The following is a 26,496-nucleotide window of genomic DNA, read 5'->3' as shown; positions in this document are numbered from 1 at the left end:
GTACCTAAAAATACCAGTACTTGGTATTCATCCCTACCTATTACTTCTGCTGGTGTTTTTCCAACGTAAAAATAACATTTCTATATAAAAAATAAAGTACAATCAACATGCTTTCAGGTTGAATAAAAAGTAGATTTACCTGAGGAATTAAGGTAAATGCAACTAAATCTTTAAAGGTTAAATGAGCAGTGGTTTGATCTGCTGCTACTGTCATTTTAATAAACAGCTATGGTGACCGATAAAAGTCAGTACAAATGCCAGCGTCACAACACAACAACATATAGCCACAACACAACAACGTTAATCTATTGCACAGCTGCAAAAGCCACAACAAATACAAACGCCACAACATAAAGCCATACCACAACAACATAAAGACTCAACGAAGGGCCGGCGGACACCAACGGACCAAGTGCCTGAGGCGGAAAGTTATACATGGTGTAATGAACAAAGTCAAAAAAGTAAGAGAAATATGGCCACTTTTTCAATCATAAATAACTTATTTTACTTTTTAAATATTACTAATGTACTATGTTCATTACACCGTTTTCAACCTTGCTTTTAAGCCACTTTGTGCGTCTGCAAAACTTGGTCCCTTTGATTGTTTTCATCACTTCCTGTGTGGCTTAAAGTTGTGTTGTCACTTTATATTATTGTGTTGTGGCATTTGTATTTGTCGTGGCTTTTGCATCCGTGCTGTAGCTGAAATTTCTTGTGTTGTAATTTGATATTGTCTTGCAGCGTTTGCATTTGTTGTGACCTTTCTCGGCCCCCAAAAGTATTCGCCATTCTATGTTTTGATGACTGGTGGTGCATGGTGATAACGCCACAGACGGGCAGACAGACTTGAGTAACGTTTAACGTCCTTATTAAATGTGCTAAACTGAATATAAAATCTGCCTTTCTTAAATCCAATGTTTTCTTTTTTCTAGTATCGATAAAATCGATTGATTGCCTATTAAAACAATGTTATATCGACATATACATTCCAGAAGGTCAACTTGCCAAGAATAGATCGATGTTGTTGAATCTTAGGACTTTTAAATTGATAGATCGATGTAATTGATGTATTGTTACACATTTAATCTTCACCAATGCAGTAATTATCCAATATAAGGCTCTTACCTATTTGCATAGGTGGTGACTTTTGTGTGGCCAGGCAGTGTATGTTTTATGTGTCCGCAACAGGCACTTTGCCTTTTAAAAACGTCGTCATTAAATCAGCAGTGATTAACCAAATAAGACAAACCCCAATAAGGAGCCCTGTGGCATTCCTCTGCATGTATGTTATATAAAAATGTATGATGGAATTTAAAGACCTTTGTGTTGATCCAGAGGTTAGCAGGCCACTTCCTGGGTTAATGTTTTGCAGTCCTCTTTGTGTTTAGGATGATGCAAAATCCACAGAGTGAAGCCCATTTGGACAAATGTTTTGGGCAAATACTTGTGCCTTTTAAAATGTTTTAAAGGAGTTTCACTTGAATTCTGCTCACAAAAAAATGTGTGAGGGTATATTTTCACATCATCTTATATTTATTGACTCAGCACTCAATATTCAACTTCCTTGAACCTTGAATAACCCATCCATCCGTCCATTTTCTACCGCTTGTCCCTTTCGGGGTCGCGGGGGGTGCTGGAGCCTATCTCAGCTGCATTCGGGCGGAATGCGGGGTACACCCAGGACAAGTCGCCACCTCATCACAGGACCAACACAGATAGACAGACAACATTACCAATTAATAATAATAATTAGCTTTATTGTCTCCAAGGAGAAATTTGTCTTGGACATCAAGACACAGCGTTTTAGATACATACATACATACATACATACATACATACATGGTTGACTTGGCCCAAATAGTCCCAAAGAGCCCATAACATGAAACCTTTCTCAGCTGAAATCAACACATATTTCATTTCTGTTTTGAGTGATTCCTACTGCAGTCGTTGTAATAATGTGGATTTGCCTGGAAAATAAAAACAATTAAACTTTGGATAAAGAATCCATGAATCAGCATGTTCTTATTGACGAAGGGGTCAATAGCCATTACAATAAATGCAATAGGTTACTCTGTTGGTGCAGCTTTGTAGGACCCCTTTGACAAAACGCACATTTCTTTACAGGTAAAAATCCAAGCATTCATCAAGGGTAAGGTTTTTATCAACAAGAAGGCCTTTATTTATAAAAATATAATTACCCAATATTATCAAATATGTCATTAGACTACAGTGGACATAAGTAGGAGCCTTGTGGCACTTGTCTGCCAGTCAAAAGTTTGGAGACATTAAATCATTAAATTTCACAAAACGTGCCTCCAAATATTTGATTGGCACTATATACCAGGAAATGTTCTGTTCTTAATATGACCGTATATTGGCAGACCACTTCTTGGTCCATGTAAGATAAAGTAATAAAAACAGTGAATACATTATCTGACCCCAAGATGCACACTTTAAAATCACCCATGAACATACAAGTTATAATCTGGCAAAATAATAGTGGGAATCCTTGTGAAAAATGCCTATGGTGTACCAGTCAAAGGTTTCATAACACAAGGTGTCTCCAAACGTTTGTCTTCTATGCACATGGGAAAAATTATCTGTCTCACGCTTTTGCAAAAAAAAAAAAAAAAGCCAACCTATTTGATTTAATTAGGAACAGGAACGCTTCCATGGGATTTACATTGCTTTGCTAATACCTTGGCCTGACTTCCTAATAGACAACAGGAAAAGTGGGCTTAATAAAAATGAGGAGACGCTGTGAAATGTAATTCCAACGGGGGCCTATAACTACCACCAAATCAGCTGTCTTGGATGTGCGCTTTTTCATTCGGATGTTCTCATTTGTATCCGCACCTGTGTCATTCACAGCCTTACGTCTTAACCTAATTTCACGGTCTGCGAGTTTGGATGGATGACTCTGCCGCTGCCTTGTACACTGAGGGGGAAAGGGAGAAAGAGAGTGTGCAGGTGTGCATCTGGGCGAGCGTACACACAGATGCTGGCTCGAAAGACAGAAAAGTAAGAGAGGAAGCGAGTTGGAGGGAATGCGACACTACACAATAGCACAGAGGATTGTGGTCCCTGCCGGATATTAACCTTTTAACCTTGCTCTTTTCTGTTAACAAAATACATTGAGCTCTGCCGAGGAGCTTCTAGTGAATCACTTTTTTTCTTTCTTTCATGAATGAGCGATCAGAGGTAAACCCATTTTCTGAGGAATTAAAGATAATTCTGGATTTTTGTAATATGCAAAGGCTGTATTAACCACTTTTAACACCAAGTGAACCTTTAAAATCTCATTAAAAGCCGCTCTTGGATGACTCGCATATCCAAGTTATTCCTGTTTATGGACTTTTAAGTTTTGTAGTGCTATCTAATGGAATAAAACTGTGCTGTTGTCAACGATACCGGAAAGATGTGGCGGACAATGTCTTTAAAATAATAAGAAATAATACAAAAAAATACATTGAAAAAACAAAATTGCACACACACTGCGCTCTCTGCAGCAGGTGAGGTGGCACTTGCTTGCACGCAGACCCATAATAATATATAAATAATAAATACATGCACTAATAAGATGGTCTACATTGTTTTGCAAACAGGCCCTTTGTAAGAGTCTTGTGGCACATCACTATGTTGTACCAGTCAAAAGTTTGGAGGCATGGTACTGGAATAGGAAAATATTTGTATATACAGTATGTATGTATGTATGTTAACAGTCCAGTTCCTAGTTCAGGAAATATACCATATGACAATTGGACCATTATTTTTTGGTAGTATTTGTCGTGTGTATTGGTTATATTTACTCACATTTAGTGCATACAAATATTATAAATGTATGTTAGATATGAGGAATTTATTAAGGTTATGTATTATAGTATGTCCATATGTTTGCAGGCCACTTTGTGGTTCATGGAAGATATAACTGGACCATACATACCATTATTTTATATGTTGTGTAGTTTTTTATTATTAATAATTGTTTTTATATTGATGTATGTTTGCCCTGCTGAAAGTCCTCCGGAAGGGAGTGAGTCTCGGACAATTTCATCACAGCATATCAAATCAATTTCCACATTCTCATTGGTATAGGGTTCGAAAGGCCACTTGATTTTGCAATGCATTGTGGGGGCTTGGTAGACATACTTGTTGGATAACAATGTGAACAATGTGAAAGTGAGCAACAAACGGGATTAAAATGGATCGTGCAAAATAAAATAAAAACAAGGGACCGCGCGGAGACAAACTACCCTATTTCAAAGGCTCACTACCTTGAAAAAAATACAAAAATGGCGGAATCGACTCATATGAGCTATAAGCAGAGGTGGGTAGTAACGCGCTACATTTACTCCGTTACATCTACTTGAGTAACTTTTGGGATAAATTGTACTTCTAAGAGTAGTTTTAATGCAACATACTTTTACTTTTACTTAAGTATATTTATAGAGAAGGAACGCTACTTTTACTCCGCTACTTTTATCTACATTCAGCTCGCTACTCGCTACTAATTTTTATCAATCTGTTAATGCACGCTTTGTTTGTTTTGGTCTGTCAGACAGACCTTCATAGTGCCTGCCTTACTGGTGACGTTTCACTTCGTTCCACCAATCAGATGCAGTCACTGGTGACGTTGGACCAATCAAACAGAGCCAGGTGGTCACATGACCTGACTTAAACAAGTTGAAAAACGTATTGGGGTGTTACCATTTAGTGGTCAATTGTACGGAATATGTACTGTACTGTGCAATCTACTAATAAAAGTTCCAATCAATCAATCAAAAGTGTGAAGGAAAAAAGATACTTGTTTTATTTCAACCGTACCGTCAAAAGCCTCAAGACTGACCGCACATGAGGACGTTCCTGTCTTCACAATAAAAGTGCCGCGCCATCGCGCCTGCGCTTTCAAAACAAGAGTCTCCGAAAGCCAGCGTAAACAAGCTAGCAAGCTACGGAGTTTGACGCCAATATATTTCTTGCAAAGTGTATAAAAACGAATATGGAAGCTGGACAAATAGGATGCCAAAAACCCACCACTTTCATGTGGTATTAGACAGAAAGGAGGAACTTTTCTTCTCCTCCATTTGAAAACGTGGACGTTATCATCAAGACTGTCTGATTACAATCAACGCAAGTCATCAGAATCAGGTAATACACCAACTTATATTCTAGTCTTCATTAAAGAAAGGAATCTATATGTTAAACATGCATGTATATTCATTAAAACACCTTTAACATGTAAACAAAAACAGCAAAATAAATACTTATAAATTATATACTGTATATATCAATGTATATGTATGTATGTATGTGTGTATATATATATATATATATATATATATATATATATACATATATATATATATATATATATATATATATATATATATATATATATATATATATGTCTTAATAAGGTTATCCAAAAAATAGTGCTCGATACCGTAGTAGAGCGCAATATATGTATGTGTGGGAAAAAAAATCACAAGACTATTTCATCTCTACAGGCCTGTTTCATGAGGGGGGGTTCCCTCAATCATCTCCTGATGATTGAGGGAACCCCCCCTCATGAAACAGGCCTGTAGAGATGAAATAGTCTTGTGATTTTTTTTCCCACACATACATACATATATATATATATATATATATATATATATATATATATATATATATGATATGAGTGTGTATGTTACTCATCAGTTACTCAGTACTTGAGTAGTTTTTTCACAACATACTTTTTACTTTTACTCAAGTAAATATTTGGGTGACTACTCCTTACTTTTAGTTGAGTAATAAATCTCTAAAGTAACAGTACTCTTACTTGAGTACAATTTCTGGCTACTCTACCCACCTCTGGCTATAAGCACGTCCGATGGACGAGAGATTTGAATCGAGTATTTCATCCACGGAGTCACTTTAATTACCGGTGAAGAATTTCAGAAAGTAAAGTCTATTAAGGCACATTGTCATTTCATCTCTTTTTTACTCAAGATGCGTGAGGTCCCTCGGCCTTGTTTCATAAGTAGGGTTCCCCGAAAATACAAGCCAATTGTTACTTTTAAATACTTCAAACACTGTGCTGCTTCTCCAAAAATATCATTTTGTGCTTAGCCTTGACTAATAGTTAGCCGATTGTTTCTTTGCTCACTAACCTAGTTCATTAGCTTTGCTTTCACGCTGGAAATTAGACAAATCTCACCAAATATTTGTTTTTTTGCCGAAGCGATTAATACAACCATTGTGGAAGTTATTAAGGGCCGCACGTTTGTGACATATTTGGAACTTGTTAAAGAAAATAAACCCAACTTTAGGACAGAGTCTTGCATCTTACCCTGTGTAAATATACTATTCCGATGCAGTAAGACCCATGATGCATTGCGTTTCCACGTCACACTTTCAAGCCCCATCACGGTTGTCTACCACTGTGCATTTCTCATTTTATTTAAAACAAAGTTGGTTAGCTGCAGTTTAAACAACTGAACCATTGCATTAGTCGCTCTTCAATATGCTGATTTTATTTAATGTGTTTAAATTGTTTAATTTGGCAGACATATTAGGTACTGTGCAGGATATTAAAGTCATCTATGAATATGCTAATATTCCCCTTTTAAAATGCAGGCTATTACAATACTTTTTTAATCTAACGGCAGATGAGCTATGTATGCAGATATGATAAAAGCTTGCATGTCATTAGTTCTAGTAATGCACAGTATATGTATTATATGCTATATAAAAATCTTATTATTCACATCCATGCGATGCTGTTCAAAAATAGTCCCCTCTTGCTGTATGTCAGGCTTCATGGGCTGTGAAAGCCACATGCGCCACGACCGCATTGTGTAAATGCCACGGAATTCCACATTGGCACGGTCACCTTGGCAATGTCCAGTCACAGAAACACCAGAAGCAGCCTGTTTCTTTTTGCACACTCTGCGTTCAAATTGTGAATTTCTACTTTTCCGGTGGGTTTTGCAGATGCGTCAAATTTGGACACCCATAAAGAGACACACAGGCTATGTTAATGTCAACGCTCAGTCTTGAATCTTAACAAGTACAACTCTCTTTGGCACAATTACACAAGTGCACTCAAATCACTTAGCAAGCAAAAAAAAAAAAACAGTGCTGCGATATTAATTACTGTTTGTAAACAATGCACTTTGCAGAGATTATTGCACATGCTTAGCATCCGCCGCCTTGCTAATTCTCGCCAGTGATTAAACGGGTGAGGTTAGGACAGCTGTTCAAGATGTGTTCATTGGCATGTTTGATGAATTTCACTCCAGATAATTATTCAATCATGATTTTGATTCATTCTCCATGTGTCCAAAATAGTTTCTGCGATTATGAGCAAGAGTGGAATGATTGGATTGAAACTTGCATAGTTTTTTTAGCAGGACACAATGCAGCTCTATAGCAATGCTTGCTGACACATAACAGCAGTAGATCCTTCAACACAGCAGACTACTCCTGGCATGTAGGGGGTTCTTTGACTAGCAGTAGGTCCTTAAAACTTCAGCGATCTCATGTAATATAGAGGATCTATTATTAGCATTTTTGCAACAACCTGTCATCCTTTTTTTCTTTGCTTTGCCGCTTGCATGTTGCAAGCGTTTTCCAGACATAGTGGCAAACATCTAGCGGAAGCAAAGCCAAGGCAAAAATCATTTGTGAGAGATCTTGTCAAACAGATTAATCCTTCCACCCTGAGCCTCAGGGTTCTGGATCGTTTTTTTTTTTTTTTTTCTATCGGTTTTTTTCTGTCATGCTGCTTTGCCAAGCTCTCTCTTGATAATACCCCAAAGATAAAATTAATTGTGCAGGGAGATGTGGGATGGGGAGTATCCAAAAGGACCTTGAGCAACACATGAAGTGCTCTCTGTATATCTCTCTCATCCCGCTTTTTTTGCATGTGAAAATAGAGAACCCATTAAAACGTCACAAGTGTCACACATTGCACCAGCCATAGTCAACGGTGGACAATTGTGTTAGCTTTTCCCATGTATGTCTTCAATTGATTTTTTTATTTTTTTATTTTTTCACGCAAAAAACATTTCAAAAGGAAGAAGAAGAAACGCTTCTGAGGTCATGCACTTTGTGAGAAAAATATGCATTCGATCTTCAGAACTCACAGGAGCCCAAAGAACTTACAATTTGAAAATTAAAACCAAATTGGAGGTTGATGGGATTATTATTATTATTTTGTTTACAGTTCGACTCCATTTCATATTAAGGTCTGAGAGATGTTTCCTACAATATCGACACAACAAAGGGTTTGCCTGTTGCCACAGCCTCTGGTGTTCCAGACGACAACTTTTCTCAACATTAGCCTCCAAAATCATCGTTTGTCCTCGTAATTCAATCCCCTATTAGAAAACCAAAATAACTGGGGTACCCTGAAGCCTTGTGTCACTCGTGTTGTACAGTCAAACGTTGGAGACACATTGTGGTGTTTTTAAACTGACTTGTACTTGATTTTTGAAATGATCTATTATAAGTGTTTGTATTTTAACAGGCCAATTCCTGACAGCTGGACCATGTCATATTTCAAATATAAACCAGCTTCATTGTGACGCAATGAGACGTTTCAAAACAATACCCCATGTAGAAGAAGAGAACAAAAAAGTGGAAGCTTGGTATATGAACAGTGTTTGGACAGGGTTTGTGACATAAAAGTTTGTACATTGAAAACAATGTCTCCATAAGAAACAAACAACACTTAGCAAGCAAAAAAAACAAAATAAACAGTGCTGCGATATTAATTACTGTTTGTAAGCAATGCACTTTGCAGAGATTTTTGCACATGCTTAGCATCCGCCGCCTTGCTAATTCTCGCCAGTGATTAAACGGGTGAGGTTAGGACAGCTGTTCAAGATGTGTTCATTAGCATGTTTAATGAAAAAAATGTCTCTATAAGAAACAATGTAAACATGAGTAATGGGTCCAAGCCTCGGCAAAAGTCCATATTTTAGTTAAGGATTGTACACTTTCAACACAATATAAAGCACTATGCAGTACTTAATATCAAACATAAAATGGGGGTGATGGACCAACGTTCTATTTAATAACAAAGCCAAAATAACAACAACAGCTGAACTGTCTTCATTCGTAGCCACTCTTTCTATAGCGCTCTGGTACACTGACAGTTTAAAATCACAAAACTTCTTAACTTTAACAGCCAGGTCGCTACAATGGTTAGGAACAAAAATTAAAATCCACTTTAGGGGAGGGGAGTGTCGACAACACTGTTGATACTTCCAGAATGTTTCAAACCACACATCGCTTGTCCATCGCTTTCTTTGGACTTATATTGAGCTAGCAAAACTTGAAAAATGCTGTAAAAGGGTTTAAAAAAACTCTGAAAAGCACAAAAAGTAGTAATTAACAAAGTAGCTAACAACAACACTGCTCATTTGACTGAATGAGCACAGAGATCAATGATCCCGCCCACAATTGATGTCCTGCCAGGCACGACATGATGGTTGCGATGCTGGCACAGAATTTGTGGATGAAACATGTGTACACTAAGAGAAGGTTTGTACAGCAAGCTTTTTTTTAATTCTGTTTGTGTCTTGTACATCGAAAAGTTTGTATACTGAGGGGTTTGTAAATCGAGGTTCCACTGTATGTGTTTGATTTAACTAACAAGAACACTCAACTGATTATTTACAGTTAGAAAAGATGGTATTTGATGCCAAGATGCACACCTGAAAATCAATCAGTGATAGCCAGGATAAAAAGTCATCAGGTTTGAAAAATAAACATTGGGCTTAACGAGGATTCCTGTGGCACACCTCTGTGTGGTAAAACTGTGTACCATTATTGTTGTGGGTTTATAAAATGCACCTGGTATTCCTGCTGTTGTTTAGAAGGAAACATCCAATTTCCTTATGTTACAACGCCAGGCATTGCTAGCGATAGGAAAGACAGCAGCGGGAAATGAAAGCTGGAGACAAGGTGGAAGCTAATGACAACCCCCTGGGGGACAATTAGAAGTTAAGCCCGAGGGGCTTTGCTCAAAGGAGGTGACAGCTTCTTTAAGCACTAATCGCAATGCTTTGAAGCTAAAGCAGTGACGGAATTATCACAATGATGCCAAGGGCCATGTCAAACATTGCCTAAAAGTAGACGAGTGTAGAAAGAAACAAGCAGAATTTTGACTCCTCAGCATTTCCAACCCTGCGTTGACACTTGGTGCATCACTCACTGTGAAATACCTGCCAGTGATCAAGGCAAAGAGATAATGGCTGCCCCCGTGACGGACATTTTCAATTAGAAGGGCTAAATAAATAGTGACTCATCCTCTTCTGTGATTTATCAGTCTGTTGTGAAATGCCAAAAAGAGGGCTATTCACCTAAATTGTCCTGGGGCCCACATTTTCATCAAGCTGAGGACCAATGAGGACCAGACTACTACAACATTCACTCATGAAAGATCCCTTATATGCCTACTGCTGGTCAAACATTCTCTATATCAGGGATTCTCAAACTGTGGCACGTGTACCACTAGTGGTACGCAGGCTCCATTTAGAGGTATGCCAAAGAATCATTTGAGTAAAGTGCAGTGTTTTATTTTCCTATATTCAAACACAGTGTTACTGTTCAATGTGTAATGGTGCAGTGACTACAATTATTAAATATACTTGTTAAATAAAACCTCAGCCTTGTTTTAATGAATATTTAGGTCGGCTACGCTACTATATTTTATTGTGGGTCATTATGGTGGTATTTGGAGAGCCAAGTTTTTTCTGAGGTGGTATTTGGTGAAAAAAGTTTGGGAACCACTGTTTTATATGATGGTATAGTTTTGCTGTTATTAAGAACTAAGCAAAAGTGCTAGTCAAAGTGGCAGAAGTGCTCTGCTGTTTTAAGGACCTAATACAAAAATCTTATATATGACAGGAGCACTTTTCTATTTCTAAGAACCTACTGCAATACACTGATTAAGATCTTCTGTACATGACAGAACCCACTGTAAAGTAATGTAATGGCAATGGTAAAATCCCATTGATTCCTTTTATTTTTAATCTGCAAAAAAAAGGCTAGGCTGGCTACTGAAGCCACATCAGTCATGGGTGGTTGTGAGGAAGCTCAGGGGTTATAAAAACCACCAAAACAAAACAAGTTGGTTTTGAGTTTAAAGTTTGTCCGTGTGCTAATGATCAGAGTTGAAGCCTCCGTCCCAAAAAAGCCGCCAAATTCTCTCCTTCTGTGTCACAAAACACCCAAAGCTACAATCATACAGAAACAGCTGGCTAGCTGCACCGCTGTAGATTGCCTTTTTTTCAATTAACTCCAGCCAACATTATCACATCGCAGAATCCTGATTGTGAATAACTTCTAAAAGCTGGAAGGAGGAGGGGTAACCCCCTCCCCCCATATTTTGTAAATAAAGTGACATTACTCATTAATGTGATGAATGACTGTGCAATTCTCTCCCATCAAAGCCTTCTCTCCTGTGGGGGACATTCTAAGGGGGGAACTGTTAAAACATGCGACTCAAAGTGCTGAAGCAAGCAAGGCCGCCAGCCAAACGCTCTTTTTTTTCCAACTGTTGACGCTCCCAAGGACCCATCTCGCCGTTAACATCAAATCATTAACTTCACACACCCCAGTCACTAAAGCCACCATAGAGAGATGGTGTCTATATGGGGGGGCAAACAGAAGAGTCAAATATCCTCTATATCAGTGGTTCTTTAACTTGTTTCACCAATTACAACCTCAGAAAACACATGTCTCTCCAAGTAAAATACAGTAGCGTAGTAGGTCTAAATATTCATTACAAACGAAGCAGTTTTTATTCAACAAGTATATTTAACATTTTTGGCCACTGTAATATTACACACAGTTTGAACAGTAACACTGTGTTTGAATATTAAAGTAAGTGGTAGTTTAGCATACCACTAGTACCACAGTTTGAGAATCACTGCTCTTTATTAAAGGAGCGCTCTGATCTTGTTCAAGACCAACTGCAAACAGGGTGGACAAATAATTTCACCGTCTGTGTACACACATTTTGGCTTTCTTATCGGTTATTCAAATACTAGCAATTCAGAATGTGTGCCACTCTCGTAGATCAATGTGGAGGAAAGATGGTTGTGGTTGAGAACTCGACCCATTACCTCCCTGCTTGGCACTCAGCAGCACGGGTTGGAATTGGGGGTTAAATCACCAAAATGATTCCAGAACGCGGCCACCGCTGCTGCTCACTGCTCCCCTCAACTCCCAGGGGGTGGAACAAGGAGATGGGTCAAATGCAGAGAGTAATTTCACCACACCTCGTGTGTGTGTGACTATCAGTGGTACTTTAACTGTTTACCTTTAACACAAGATGCTGTGGTAACAATCAATCAACAATCAATACTTTTAGAAATACAAAAAACAACTTTTACAACTGTAAAACAAAAAAATCGTATAGACCTGGGGTGTCCACACGATTATATGGGGGCTGCATTGATACATTATTCACATTGAAGATACAAAAAGCAATACAATTTTGGTCAACCAATATCAATAACTATCTGGACAAAACATCCACGTCTTAGCTTTATTTGTACACATGTTCATCATGACAGTACACACGGAAATCATCAAAGATCATGTTCAGTAAGGCGCAGAGTTCATCACCCATTTTAGTTTCTGGGTCTAATGTATTGGAGGTGTAGGCGGGATTAGGGTGAGTTTCATTTTTTTGTGTATTGTTCAAATCCATACACATTTATTTTGCTTGTAGAATGTGTCACAGGCCAATAAAAAAAAAGAAGCTCTGGGCCACAAGTGGCCTCCGGGGCGCAATTTGGACACCCCTGGTATAGACCAGTGAAAAAACCATTTTTTTTCAAACAATAAAAATACACCCCAAAATACACCCCCCCCCCCCCCCCCCCCCCCCCCCCCCCCCCCCCCCCCCGTGTAGTGCTGCAAAGGATTCTGGGTATTTGTTCTGTTGTGTTTATGTTGTGTTACGGTGCGGATGTTCTCCCGAAATGTGTTTGTTATTATTGTTTAATGTGGATTCACAGTGTGGCGCATATTTCTAACAATGTTAAAGTTGTTTATACGGCCACCCTCAGTGTAACATGTAACAAATTTGGCCCGCGGGCCAGAGTTTGACACCCATGTTTAAAGGAAACACATGATTTCTGTACGAAGGAAACAAATTTCTCAAAAAAAAAAAAAAAATTCTAAAACAATAAAAATACAGTCAACAAAATGTTTTATTTGTTTTAAAATGTTTTTACAATTTTGAATTAGGTTGTATTCAAGCCATAAAAACAAAACAATAACCTTTGAACAATATTTTAAAAAAACGACACTAAAAACTAATTCTAAAAAAAAATTAAACAAATAACTTTTATAATAATTAAATAACCTTTGTCTCAAACAATACAAATCCATCTCTAGAGCAATGAAACAAAAACATTCAAACTCTGAAAAAAACTACTTCTCAAAGACCAAAATGCTTTAAGTGTTTTTTGGCAACTACTAAATCAATGAAACACAGATCTAGAACAAGGTCAGACAACCTCTACAACACATCACATGAGCAGAAAAATAAACAACTTATATGGAATCAAACATTAACAATAAAAAAATGAAGACATTCTGGAGCAATTAAATATTTTTTTTGCAAACATTTCAAGAAAACTGAAAACTGATTTTGCAACACTGAAAACAAAATTATATGTATACAATAACAATGTTACATAATAAAACAAAAATATCCAACTTTTACGTAGAACATTAGCAACATATTTTGGAACAATAGGAAAAAATTGTTGAACTTGTAAAATGCTCTATGACTATTAAATCATTAAAATAAGAAATACAATACTCGGAGGTAGACTTTGTATTTAGCAATCATCGAAACACAGAACTACAAGCTTGATTTTGCCTTGAGGGATGTAAATGGACACTTTGCATCCATAGTAAGTAAACATTTTGTAATGGGATTTTGTACAAGGCAGCAGTGAGTTTTCCAGCATGTACATTAAGCTCAAGGCTTATAGATTTCCTTGGCGGCTTGATGCTGTTCTCACAATGACTTCATTTGGAGTTAAATCAAGTTCTTTAAGACCAAAAATGTCCTTCATGGCAAAGTGGGACACAGCGTATTACTTACTTTTGACAATTTACTCCAGGGAGCACCTTTCCTGCCTCCGCCCCTTAGCCCTTGTCTTGCTTACGGGAGTTCCTCATTGATCAATCACTGTCAGAGAAGGCTGCTCTTTAATTGTTCTAATCATGACTGACAATCCTCTTTTTCTGTCTGTCACAGGTCTCAGGAGAGAGAATGTTCCCTGACTTTCACACCTTCAACCTCAAGGTAGGCTTTTTCTAAAGCCACGCTATTTCTAGATGGGGCAGTTATATTTTACGGACAGATGGTCTGTTAATGTAGGGGGCCCTGTAACGTGCCATGAAGCCACATGGAGATAAGAGAAAGTTGGCGACATGTTTGGATCATTTCACTAGCCTGGATTGAATTATTATTTTATACACTTTGCTAAAATGTTGAAGAAGAACTGTGTCTATTGTTTTAGCAATAGGTCCTGAAAAACAGCTTTGCACTCCTGGCACGTACACAAACTTTGACTAGGGTACTTGCAGTTTGTCTTTAAATGATAAATGATAAATGGGTTGTACTTGTATAGCGCTTTTCTACCTTCAAGGTACTCAAAGCGCTTTGACACTACTTCCACATTTACCCATTCACACACACATTCACACACTGATGGAGGGAGCTGCCATGCAAGGCGCTAACCAGCACCCATCAGGAGCAAGGGTGAAGTGTCTTGCTCAGGACACAACGGACATGACGAGGTTGGTACTAGGTGGGGATTGAACCAGGGACCCTCGGGTCGCGCACGGCCACTCTTCCACTGCGCCACGCCGTGGAAGTGTTCCTCTCGTATAAGCATTTTTGCAGTAGGTCTTTTGAAAACAACAAATTAAAATAAATAATATTTTTTATTGCAAAGTCAGAGACAAAACAAGACAAACATCATCGTTACCAAACCATTAGGTTTGCATTTAAAATAATGTGTCGCCATCGAATATAATACACAGTATTTAAAGACAGTAGGGGTGCCGTAAAAACGGTTCGTATCCGAGTCGCAATTCTCATTTATTAAGATTTTGAATTCATTCATGATTTTCAAATATCAATTATTTTGGTTGCGCATATAGTCGTAGAATTTACATACTGGCTTGGGGTGTTGTTGGTTGTGAACCCAGGATCCAGAGACAGCAGGCCAAATGCAGGTAAAACTGTATTTAATAAACAAAACTAGTGAAGACAGGGAGTGCACACAAAACAAAAAACAGAGTTCCAGAGGACTGGGCTGGTATATACAGCAGGTTTGTTCTGATTGCCAGTCAGGGACAGGTAAGGAAGCCAGCGCCTGCACAGGAAAAATAGTAGAAAAAGGAGGCAAACAGGAAATGGAAACACAAATAAGAATGCTGGCCAAGAAATAGAAGAAAATACCAAAAACTAATAATAATATTCTTGTGACCTCATGCCAATACGTCAGCAGTGAAGAGGAGCGTTTGTAGCGTGTAACCTGTTTTAACATAGTTTATATTCCAAATAATATATTGCAGGAATCGGTTTGAATCGGGGCAGCACGGTGAAACAGGGGTTAGTGCGTCTGCCTCACAATACGAAGGTCCTGGGTTCGATCCTGCGCTCGGGATCTTTCTGTGTGGAGTTTGCATGTTCTCCCCTGACTGCGTGGGTTCCCTCCGGGTACACCGGCTTCCTCCCACCTCCAAAGACATGCACCTGGTGATAGGTTGATTGGCAACACTAAAATTGGCCCTAGTGTGTGCATATGAGTGTGAATGTTGTCTGTCTATCTGTGTTGGCCCTGCGATCAATCAATCAATCAATCAATGAGGTGGCGACTTGTCCATACTTGTACACCGCCTTCCGCCCGAATGCAGCTGAGATAGTCTCCAGCACCCCTGCGACCCCGTACGGTACAAGTGGTAGAAAATGGATGGATGGATGGACGGTTTGAATCGACAATAGTGTTGAATTAGGAATTGATTTTGAATCGAATTGTCTCCCTAAGAATTAGAATTGAATTGAACAGTGAGTTGTTGAAAGATTCACATCCCCAATAGACAGTCTTTTTTTTCTAGGGAACATTTATCTTTTTATGTTTGGGTCGATACAGTCAACTATCTACAGCAGTGCTTCTCAAATATTTTCTGTTGCGGCCCCCTTAGAAGAAGATAATATTTTGTGCCCCCCTCTCCACTGTGACTATATGTAGTATATTTTTTAAATACAATTGTTAACTATATCCCTGCATAACATTGTAAGCTTACTAACATTAGAGGAAACAACACTGGTCTTTCTTCATCATATTCTGGTATGGCAAAAAAAAAGCATGTTCCCCGAGGTCACACGTGCCCCCACTGGTATCGTACAACACCACCCCAGGAGGGCCGGCCTCACTATTTGAGAAGGACTGATCTCCAGCAAGGTGCGGGACCTATGGGGTGCTATATAACTCTAAATAAAACAAACCTCGGAAAAATAATTATCAGAGCCTAAAATATTCAACCTACAAATGCTCATAATAATGAAAACAATTTGTGACTATTATGTGTATTGTAGCAGGAAATGGCAGTATGGTAAAGGTTCCCTAGCCCCTGACAATACTGTCTGATGCGCCTTGCTGCTCCTTTCAATTGTCACTTGTTAGCTCTTGTAGCGTTTCATGAATACAATAGCTGACATGACGCCATCTGTCACGTCTGGCCAAAAAGACATGCGAACAATTGCAAACCACTGATATGCAAATCCGGGGGCCGCTCTACTTCATGCAAATGTCCGCCGCCACTGATTTCCGAATGTCATTTATGTGACAACTGTAACGCCGGCATCCATAATGTTTTGACTGCTGAGAGTAAATGGAATCCTGCTTGTCAGCAAATAAGAGGACGATGAGGAAACGTCTCAGTGACATGATTGTTTTTGTTCAATTTTGAAACCATATTAAGGATTAACGCTGATGCAGTGATTTGCGAACGCTGGAAAAAATAATGCCTGAAATAGGAGGCTATTTCAACATTTTATATTGTACACTAGTCAGGTCTGCAATGGCATTTAGCGAGATTGCTATGTCATTGTCTGCAGTAAAGGATTATGTTCTAAGGGGGGGGGGCAACGTTTTTAAATTTAAAATGTAATCAGCACAATCACCATAAGCAATCAGTTCCTCTTCATTTCACCTGATACAGCCCTCCACCACCAACACCATCCTTCACCCTGCTTTAAAAAAATAATCTTATCAGGGCGCTCGGATTAAGTCTGTCTTGACTTTGATTAACATCAAAAAGTTTTTTTGGGGGGGTGGGGGGGATGGGCATCAAAAGTTGACATTTCAGAGGATGTACATCATGTGGACATACAGTGTAAGACAGAAACTGTTTAACTTTTAGAGTGGAAATGAAGTTGAAGCATTTTTTTTCCTAAACTAAAAAGCAGCGCCCAATTATTTCCCTGCTGCGGTAGAAGGTAATATAGTACACAAACAAAAAAGGTGTTTTGTACCAGATTATTATTTTAAATTAAAAAAATCTATGGTATGCACTATTTTAGCTTCTAATGTATCCCATTTAGGCAGAAAACAAGTCGCCGCCTAGTAGTGGTTGTGAACATTCTTAATCGTTTCCATCCCTATTTGTGTCAAGTTAGCATTTATTGCATTTACTCACCAAAAGTGAGGTACTGTTTTAACTTTAACTGTATCCCATTTAGGCAGCAAAGTATTAAATAACCTGAACCTGAGTTGGTCTTATTTGTTGAGTAAAAATACATTTAGTTTAGGTCTTATCTGTAGAACTACAAATGAGGGATTGGTATCGGTTACATATTAACCAATACTCGTGTCATATCAATACTTTTAAAATGAAGCCTCTGCTTAAATGGTTCCCGAACCGGTACTTTAAAAATGCACAATTTGTTTAAAAAACTATTTATCTTTAGTTTAATAATATTAAAATAAAATCTTTAAAAAAAAAAAAAAAGGTCAGAATTATCGCAGTAATTCAGAATATGTAAAAAACCCTAATTAGCTTATATTGTCAGGTTAGTGTTCAGAATTTCGTGGAATGCACCTTGCTGGCCGTGACTGTGATTGGTGCATAATGAGGAAGTGTTGCTGTTGCGGCTGCGAGCGCCACGGCAGAATGTGTGTGCGCTGTGCGTTGTTGAAAGTGAGCATTGTTGTTGGTGTGTTAAGGTCAGACTGTATGCCACTGTCAGGAACCTGCATTACTTGCACGATATCACCTTCAAGCACGTGTTGCTGGTGGCTGAGTCTGCATTCATTGAGCACTGAAATCAGGCATAGATAGCTACTTCAAGTTCTGACATAATAGAACAGAGTTTCAAAGTACCCATCTCTACTACAGATGCCACACATTTGTAGACGGGAACAATTAAATAAATACAACTACTGTTAATGTAGGTGGGGACCATGTGGTAGACGTTGGAGAGGTCCTGATACCAATTGTGGGATTGTATCTGGCCGATTTTTGCCTTTTTTTTAACTGAAATGAACTGATAAGCCAAGCTAATCTTTACCCCAGCTGTGTTCTGTTGTTCACATGGCTCAATATTGTACAGTGGAACCTGACTTTAGGAATTTAATTGGTTCTTAAACATGGTACGTAAACTGAAAACTTTGAATAGTGATGCAGAGTTCCCCATAAGAATGAATGTAAACATGAATAACTGGTTGCAGTCTCGACAAAAGTCCCTATTTTGGTAAAAACGGCATACTTTGAAGACACTATAATGATATAGTATATATAGAGTATGTATATATATGTATGTGTATATATATATATATATATGTGTGTGTGTGTGTATATATATATATATATATATATATATATATATATATATATATATTAGGGCTGCAACAACTAATCGATTAAAATCGATTATAAATATAGTTGGCGATTAATTCAGTCATCGATTCGTTGGATCTATGCTATGTGCATGCGCAGAGGCAAATTAGTATTGTTTTTTCTTTTTCTTTTTCTTTTTTTTTTTATAAACCTTTATTTATAAACTGCAACATGTACAAACAGCTGAGAAACAATAATCAAAATAAGTATGGTGCCAGTATGCTGTTTTTTTCAATAAAATACTGGAAAGGATAGAAATGTAGTTTGTCTCTTTTATCCTATTATTAATTGATTAATCGAAGTAATAATTGACAGATTAATCGATTATCAAATTAATCGTTAGTTGCAGCCCTAATATATATATATATATATATATATATATATATATATATATATATATATATATATATACTATATTGCCAAAAGAATTTGGCCACCTGGCTTGACTCACATATGAACTTAAAGTGCCATCCCATTCCTAAACCATAGGGTTCAATTTGATGTCGGTCCACCTTTTGCAGCTATTACAGCTTCAACTCTTCTGGAAAGGCTGTCCACAAGGTTGCGGAGTGTGTTTATAGGAATTTTCGACCATTCTTCCAAAAGCGCATTGGTGAGGTCACACACTGATCGAGAAGGCCTGGCTCTCAGTCTCCATTCTAATTCGTCCCAAAGGTGTTCTATCGGATTCAGGTCAGGACTCTGTGCAGGCCAGTCAAGTTCATCCACACCAGACTCTGTCATCCATGTCTTTATGGACCTTGCTTTGTGCACTGGTGCACAGTCATGTTGAAAGAGGAAGGGACCGCTCCAAACTGTTCCCACAAGGTTGGGAGCATGGAATTGTCCAAAATGTTTTGGTATCCTGGAACATTCAAAGTTAATTTCACTGGAACTAAGGGGCCGAGCCCAACTCCTGAAAAACAACCCCACACCATTATTCCTCATCCATCAAATTTCACACTCGGCACAATGCAGTCCGAAATGTACCGTTCTCCTGGCAACCTCCAAACCCAGACTCGTCCAACAGATTGCCAGATGGAAAAGCGTGATTCATCACTCCCGAGAACGCGTCTCCACTGCTCTAGAGTCCAGTGGCGACGTGCTTTACACCAATGCATCCGACACTTTGCATTGGACTTGGTGATGTATGGCTTAGATGCAGCTGCTCGGTCATCGAAACCCATTCCATGAAGCTCTCTGCGTACTGTACGTGGGCTAATTGGAAGTTCACATGTAGTTTGGAGCTCTGTAACAACTGACTGTGCAGAAAGTCGGCGACCTCTTTGCTCTATGCGCTTCAGCATCTGCTGACCCCTCTCAGAATCAGAATCAGCTTTATTGTCATTACGCAAGGTAACGAGATTGAGGCCATTCCATACAGTGCGATGTGTGCATGCTAGAAAAACAATGTGCAAATATATAAAAATATAAAAAATGTAGAAGTGCAATGAATATGGTGTGAAATGAATATATACATGAAAAAAAACAAAAAAAAACAGGGTGGTTGGTGGAATGGGTTATTGCACCGAAGAGATGGCAGTTATGAGGGACAATGGGGCAGTCCGTTCAGGATGGTTATGGCCCTGGGGAAGAAGCTGTTCTTTAGCCTGTTTGTTTTGGTTTTAATGCACCTGTAGCGCTTCCCAGAGGGCAGCAGGTGGAACAGGTCAGAGCCAGGGTGGGTGCTGTCCTTGATGATGGCACTGGCTCTGTTGAGGCAGCGGGAGGTGTAGATGTCCGTCAGAGAGGGGAGAGGGCGGCCGATGATCTTCTGAGCCGTCTTGACCACTCTTTGCAGCCTCTCCCTGTCTGCTGCAGTGCAGCTGCCGTACCATACCGTAATACAGTAGGTCAGCAGGCTCTCGATGGACGAGCGGTAGAAGGTCAGCAGCAGGTCAGGCTTCAGGTTGTACTTCCCGAGGACTCTAAGGAAGTGTAGCCGCTGCTGAGCCTTCTTGATGATTGATGTGGTGTTGACTGTCCAGGAGAAGTCATTAGAGATGTGGACTCCAAGGTACCTGAAGGTGTGGACCCTCTCTACACGCTCGCCGTTGATGTAGAGGGGGGCAGGGTCGGTGCTGCTCCTCCTGAAGTCGACGATGATCTCTCTGGTCTTGCTGGTGTTGAGAGCGAGGTTGTTCTCCGAAGACCAGGCCGTCAGCTTCAGGACCTCCTCTCTGTAGGCAGCCTCGTCACCCCTGGAGATGAGCCCGACCACTGTGGTATCGTCGGCGAACTTGACGGTAAGGTTGTCACTGTGGGCCGGACTGCAGTCATGGGTGTAAAGGCAGTAGAGGAGGGGGCTCAGCACACAGCCCTGTGGGGAGCCGATGCTCAGCGTGCGGGAGGATGAGAGGTGCGGGCCAAGTCTCACATTCTGGGGTCGGTCCGTTAGGAAGTCCCTTATCCAGGCGTTTGTGAGAGGGGGGAGGCCAAGAGTGTCCAGTTTATTGCAGAGTCTGTCCGGGATTATTGTATTGAAGGCAGAGCTATAGTCCACAGAGAGCATCCGGACGTAGCTCTGCTGCTGCTCCAGGTGGTTCAGAGCAGAGTGGAGAGCAACAGCGATGGCGTCCTCTGTGGACCTGTTCGCCCGGTATGCGAACTGGTGGGGGTCGAAGTCTGGAGGGATATGGTCCTTGATGTGCTGGAGAACAAGTCGCTCGAAGCACTTCATGATTACCGGAGTGAGGGCCACTGGTCGGTAATCATTCAGGCTGGTGATGGGAGACTTCTTCGGCACCGGGATTATTGTAGATGACTTCAGGCAGGATGGGATGACTGCCTGAGCCAGGGAGAGGTTGAAGATCCTGGTGAGGGGGGGAGCGAGCTGGTGGGCGCACGTCCTGAGCACCTTTCCAGGTACTCCGTCTGGTCCGGTAGCCTTCCTGGGGTTCACAGCCAGGAGCACTCGTCTGACACTGTGCTCCTGTACAGTGAATGGAGTGGCGCGGGAGCCCGGTGGGGGCGGGGGCAGGGCTGGAGCAGATGAGTGTCGCTGGGGGGTTTCGAAACGGGCAAAGAAACAGTTAAGCTCCTCTGCCAGTGTCGCACTCTGATCCGCAGTTGTCATATTGCAGCCTCTGAAGTTCGTGATGTCATGAATGCCCCGCCACACCTCCCGTGAGTTTTTGCTTGACAGATGGGACTGTGGTCCGCCTTTGCTTTTTTAATCCCTCTCTTCAGGTCGGCTCTAGCAACACTGTACAGTGCCCTGTCCCCTGACCTGAAGGCTGCGTCGCGGGCCCTGAGGAGTGTGCGGACCTGGCTGGTCATCCAGGGTTTCTTGTTGGGGTAAACCCGGATGGTTTTTTCCACAGTCACATTCCCGATGCAGAACTTTATGTAGTCCAGCACCGTTCCTGTGGCTGTCTCCAGCTCCTGTTGTTGGAAGAGGTCCCAGTCTGTGTGTTGGAAGCAGTCCTGAAGTTTGGGGAGTGCATCGTCAGGCCAGGTCATAACAGTCTTTGTGATAGGCCTGGCCTGGCGTCTGATGGGGGTGTAGGTAGGAGAGAGCAGGAGGGAAAGATGGTCGGACTGTCCAAGCTGGGGGAGGGGTGTAGCTCTGTACGCGTGCTTTATGTTGGTATACGCGTGGTCCAGGGTGTTCTTGCCCCTTGTAGAACACTTCACGTGCTGGTAGAACTTAGGGAGTACAGTCTTCAGATTGGCCTTATTAAAATCCCCTGCTATGATATGAACACCGTCGGGGTGGGCCCGCTGCTGTTCGTTGACGGTGTTCAGCAGAAGAGAGAGCGCTGTGTTTACTTTGGCGTCCGGTGGAATATACACAGCCGTGATGATAACAACAGACAGCTCTCTCGGGAGAAAAAAAGGCCGACATCTAACAGACATGTACTCCACGTCCGGGCAACAGTGCTGTTCAGTGATTGTCCCGTTGTTGCACCAGTTCTCATGCACGTAGATACAGAGACCCCCTCCTCTGCTCTTACCGGAGTCCTTAGTTCTGTCCCGGCGGAGCAGAGTGCGTCCGGCTAGCTGCATGCTAGCATCGGGTATTTCCGGGTGAAGCCAGGTTTCGGTGATAATCATAGCACAACAGTCCCGAACATAGCGGTTTCCAGCAAGTTGTAACTCCAGGTCGTCCATCTTCTGTACAAGGGATCTGGCATTAGAGAGGAACAGGCTCGGTAGAGGTGGCTTGTGGGGTTGTTTCCTAAGCCTGAGCAAGACGCCGGACCTGCGGCCACGCTTCTGCTTCCTCTCCCTCCTCCGTCTACGCCGTCTCCCAGACCCGACAACAAACCACGGAGAGCCCTGTGCTCTCGCTATGTCATCTGGGATGTTGTGCTCGTGGTGAAAGTCGCTCGAAACAGATATCTGGTGCGAGTTACCGATATCCAAGAGTGACTGGCGGGTGTACCGGGTGTTTGCAGTACAGGTGGTGCACAAAAGGAAAAAAAACATGAAGAAAAGAAGGAAGAAAGAGCACTGAAATGGAGAGCCGTAAGCCGCTGCGTCTGTGCGCGCCGCCATCTTGGATTTTTACGTGGCCTACCACTTCGTGGCTGAGTTGCTGTTGTTCCCAAACTCTTCCATTTTCTTATAATAAAGCCGACAGTTGACTTTGGAATATTTAGGAGCGAGGAAATTTCACGACTGGATTTGTTGCACATGTGGTATCCTATGACAGTTACACGCTGGAAATCACTGAGCTCTTGAGAGCGGCCCATTCTTTCACAAATATTTGTAGAAACAGTCTCCATGCCTAAGTGCTTGATTTTATACACCTGTGGCCGGGCCAAGTGATTAGTACACCTGGTTCTGATCATTTAGATGGGTGGTCAAATACTTTTGGCAATATAGTGTATATAGGCAACACGGTGGTACTGGTGCCTCACAATAAGAAGGTCCTGGGTTCGATTCCCGGACTTGGAGTCTTTCTATGTGGAGTTTGCATATCCTCCCCGTTACTGCGTGGGTTCCCTCCGGGTACTCCAGCTTTCTCCCACCTCCAAAGACATGTACCAGGGGATAGGTTGATTGGCAACACTAAATTGGCCCTAGTGTGTGAATGTGAGTGTGAACGTTGTCTGTCTATTTTTGTTGCCCCTGCAACGAAGTGGCAACTTGTCCAGGGTGTACCCCACCTTCCGTCCGAATGCTGCTGGGATAAGCTCCAGCCACCCCTGTGACCCCAAGAGGGGCAAGCTGTAGAAGATGGATGGATGGATGTATATTTACACACACACACACACATATATATATATATATATATATATATATATGTATGTATGTATGTATGTATGTATGTATGTATGTATGTATGTATGTATGTATGTATGTATGTATGTATGTATGTATGTATGTATGTGTGGGAAAAAAAATCCCAAGACTACTTCATCTCTACAGGCCTGTTTCATGAGGGGTTCCCTCAATCATCAGGAGATTTTAATAGAAGCATTCACATACCATGTTTTATATAGGGCACAGAGTGGGTAGGTACAGGCTGGCGTAGGGGCGTGGTGATTGGCTCATGTGTTACCTAGGAGGTGTTTCCGTCTGTGACGGCATGCTGATACAATTTTGTTGCGCTTGTTGAGGGATGACAGGCCTGGGTGGTATATAATAAACAGTTTCTCTTTTAAGCATAGGTTGCATCTTTTATTACCACTGTTGTATGGTGTGCTGGATGCAAGAATTTGCCATGTTATTGAATATTCAACATTATTGTTTTTGAGGTCCCAAATGTGTTTGCTGAGTTCTGTAGTATTCCGCAGGTTTTAGTTCCTGAAAGAAGCCTTGTGATTGTTCCATCTGGTTTTGAACTCTCCCTTGGTTAATCCTACATACCGTATTTTCCGCACTATAAGGCGCACCGGATTATTAGCCGCACCTTCAATGAATTACATATTTCATAACTTTGTCCACCAATAAGCCGCCCCGGACTATAAGCCGCGCCTACGCTGCGCTAAAGGGAATGTCAAAAAAACAGTCAGATAGGTCAGTCAAACTTTAATAATATATTAAAAACCAGCGTTCTAACAACTCTGTTCACTCCCAAAATGTACGCAAATGTGCAATCACAAACATAGTAAAATTCAAAATAGTGCAGAGCAATAGCAACATAATGTTGCTCGAACGTTAATGTCACAACACACAAAATAAACATAGCGCTCACTTTCTGAAGTTATTCTTCATTCGTAAATCCTTCGTCTTCGGTGTCCGAAGTGAAAAGTTGGGCAAATTTACGATCCACTGGCAGATGTTGGCGTCGTCTGGCGCTGCCTCCTCGTCTTAGTGAAGGTGTGTTCGCCTTCTGTCTTCCATTGTTCCCACGCAGTTAGCAGTCTAGCTTCGAATGCCCTGTTGACACCAATATCTAGCGGCTGGAGGTCTTTTGTCAATCCACCCGGAATGACGGCGAGTATTGAATTAAGCGCGTAAGCGTGTCTCTCAATGTGCTGTTATGAGCTAGCAAATATAACAACTACACTACCCAGCATGCAACGATAGTTACGAGCATGCGCGGTAGCCCTGAGAAGTTCCCACGCAGTTAGCAGTCTAGCTTCGAATGCCCTGTTGACACCAATATCTAGCGGCTGGAGGTCTTTTGTCAATCCACCCGGAATGACGGCGAGTATTGAATTAAGCGCGTAAGCGTGTCTCTCAATGTGCTGTTATGAGCTAGCAAATATAACAACTACACTACCCAGCATGCAACGATAGTTACGAGCATGCGCGGTAGCCCTGAGAAGTTCCCACGCAGTTAGCAGTCTAGCTTCGAATGCCCTGTTGACACCAATATCTAGCGGCTGGAGGTCTTTTGTCAATCCACCCGGAATGACGGCGAGTATTGAATTAAGCGCGTAAGCGTGTCTCTCAATGTGCTGTTATGAGCTAGCAAATATAACAACTACACTACCCAGCATGCAACGATAGTTACGAGCATGCGCGGTAGCCCTGAGAAGCGATGTTGTATGCTGGGAGTTTGAATGTGGTTATGAGCACGCTGTGAGAAAACGTTGAGAACTCAGTTAACACGCCTCGTCTGCATTATTTATAATTAGACAGACAACACACTTAATAGGAGCCATTTTGGGGTCTTTACATAAACACACAAATGGAAATGAAACGTCACATATCCCAGCATGCACCGCGCGCTTCTTCTACGGGGAAAAAAGATGGCGGCTGTTTACCGTAGTTGCGAGACCTAAACTTTATGAAAATGAATCTTAATATTTATCCATATATAAAGCGCACCGGGTTATAAGGCGCACTGTCAGCTTTTGAGAAAGTTTGTGGTTTTTAGGTGCGCCTTATAGTGCGGAAAATACGGTATGTGTCGGATGTGTTAATGTCCTTGCGTGTTACCTTTGATTGGTAAACGACTGATGTTTGTAAGCACCCCCCAGTGAGAGGGCAATCAGGTTTTTTGCGGCAGTTGCAGCCTTTGTTGGTTTTGGAGTCGCTCTGTCTGGGGGAAGACGGCTCCTTTGCAATTGCTTTGTTGTGGTTTGAAATAATTTGTCGTATATTGTTCATACAGCTGTAGCTCAATTTAATGTTGTTCCTGTTGAATACTTTTCTTAGGGTGTTGCC

General features: G+C 40.9%; 1 protein-coding gene across 45 annotated transcripts in view; it reads left to right on the top strand.

The window, feature by feature from the left end:
• Nucleotides 1–26,496, top strand: part of LOC133606391 (receptor-type tyrosine-protein phosphatase delta-like) — a 589,160-nt gene that overhangs the window by 253,938 nt on the left and 308,726 nt on the right. For all 45 annotated transcript variants that reach the window (XM_061960314.2, XM_061960281.2, XM_061960279.2 and 42 more), the window contains exon 7: nucleotides 14,276–14,323. The gene's annotated coding sequence lies outside the window, so the exon portion shown is untranslated. The remainder of the gene's footprint in view (nucleotides 1–14,275; nucleotides 14,324–26,496) is intronic.

Source organism: Nerophis lumbriciformis, linkage group LG05 (genome assembly GCF_033978685.3).
Source record: "Nerophis lumbriciformis linkage group LG05, RoL_Nlum_v2.1, whole genome shotgun sequence".
Lineage (NCBI taxonomy): Eukaryota > Metazoa > Chordata > Actinopteri > Syngnathiformes > Syngnathidae > Nerophis > Nerophis lumbriciformis.
The sequence above is the reverse complement of the archived record's forward strand: the minus strand, read 5'-3'. Positions and strand labels throughout refer to the sequence as shown.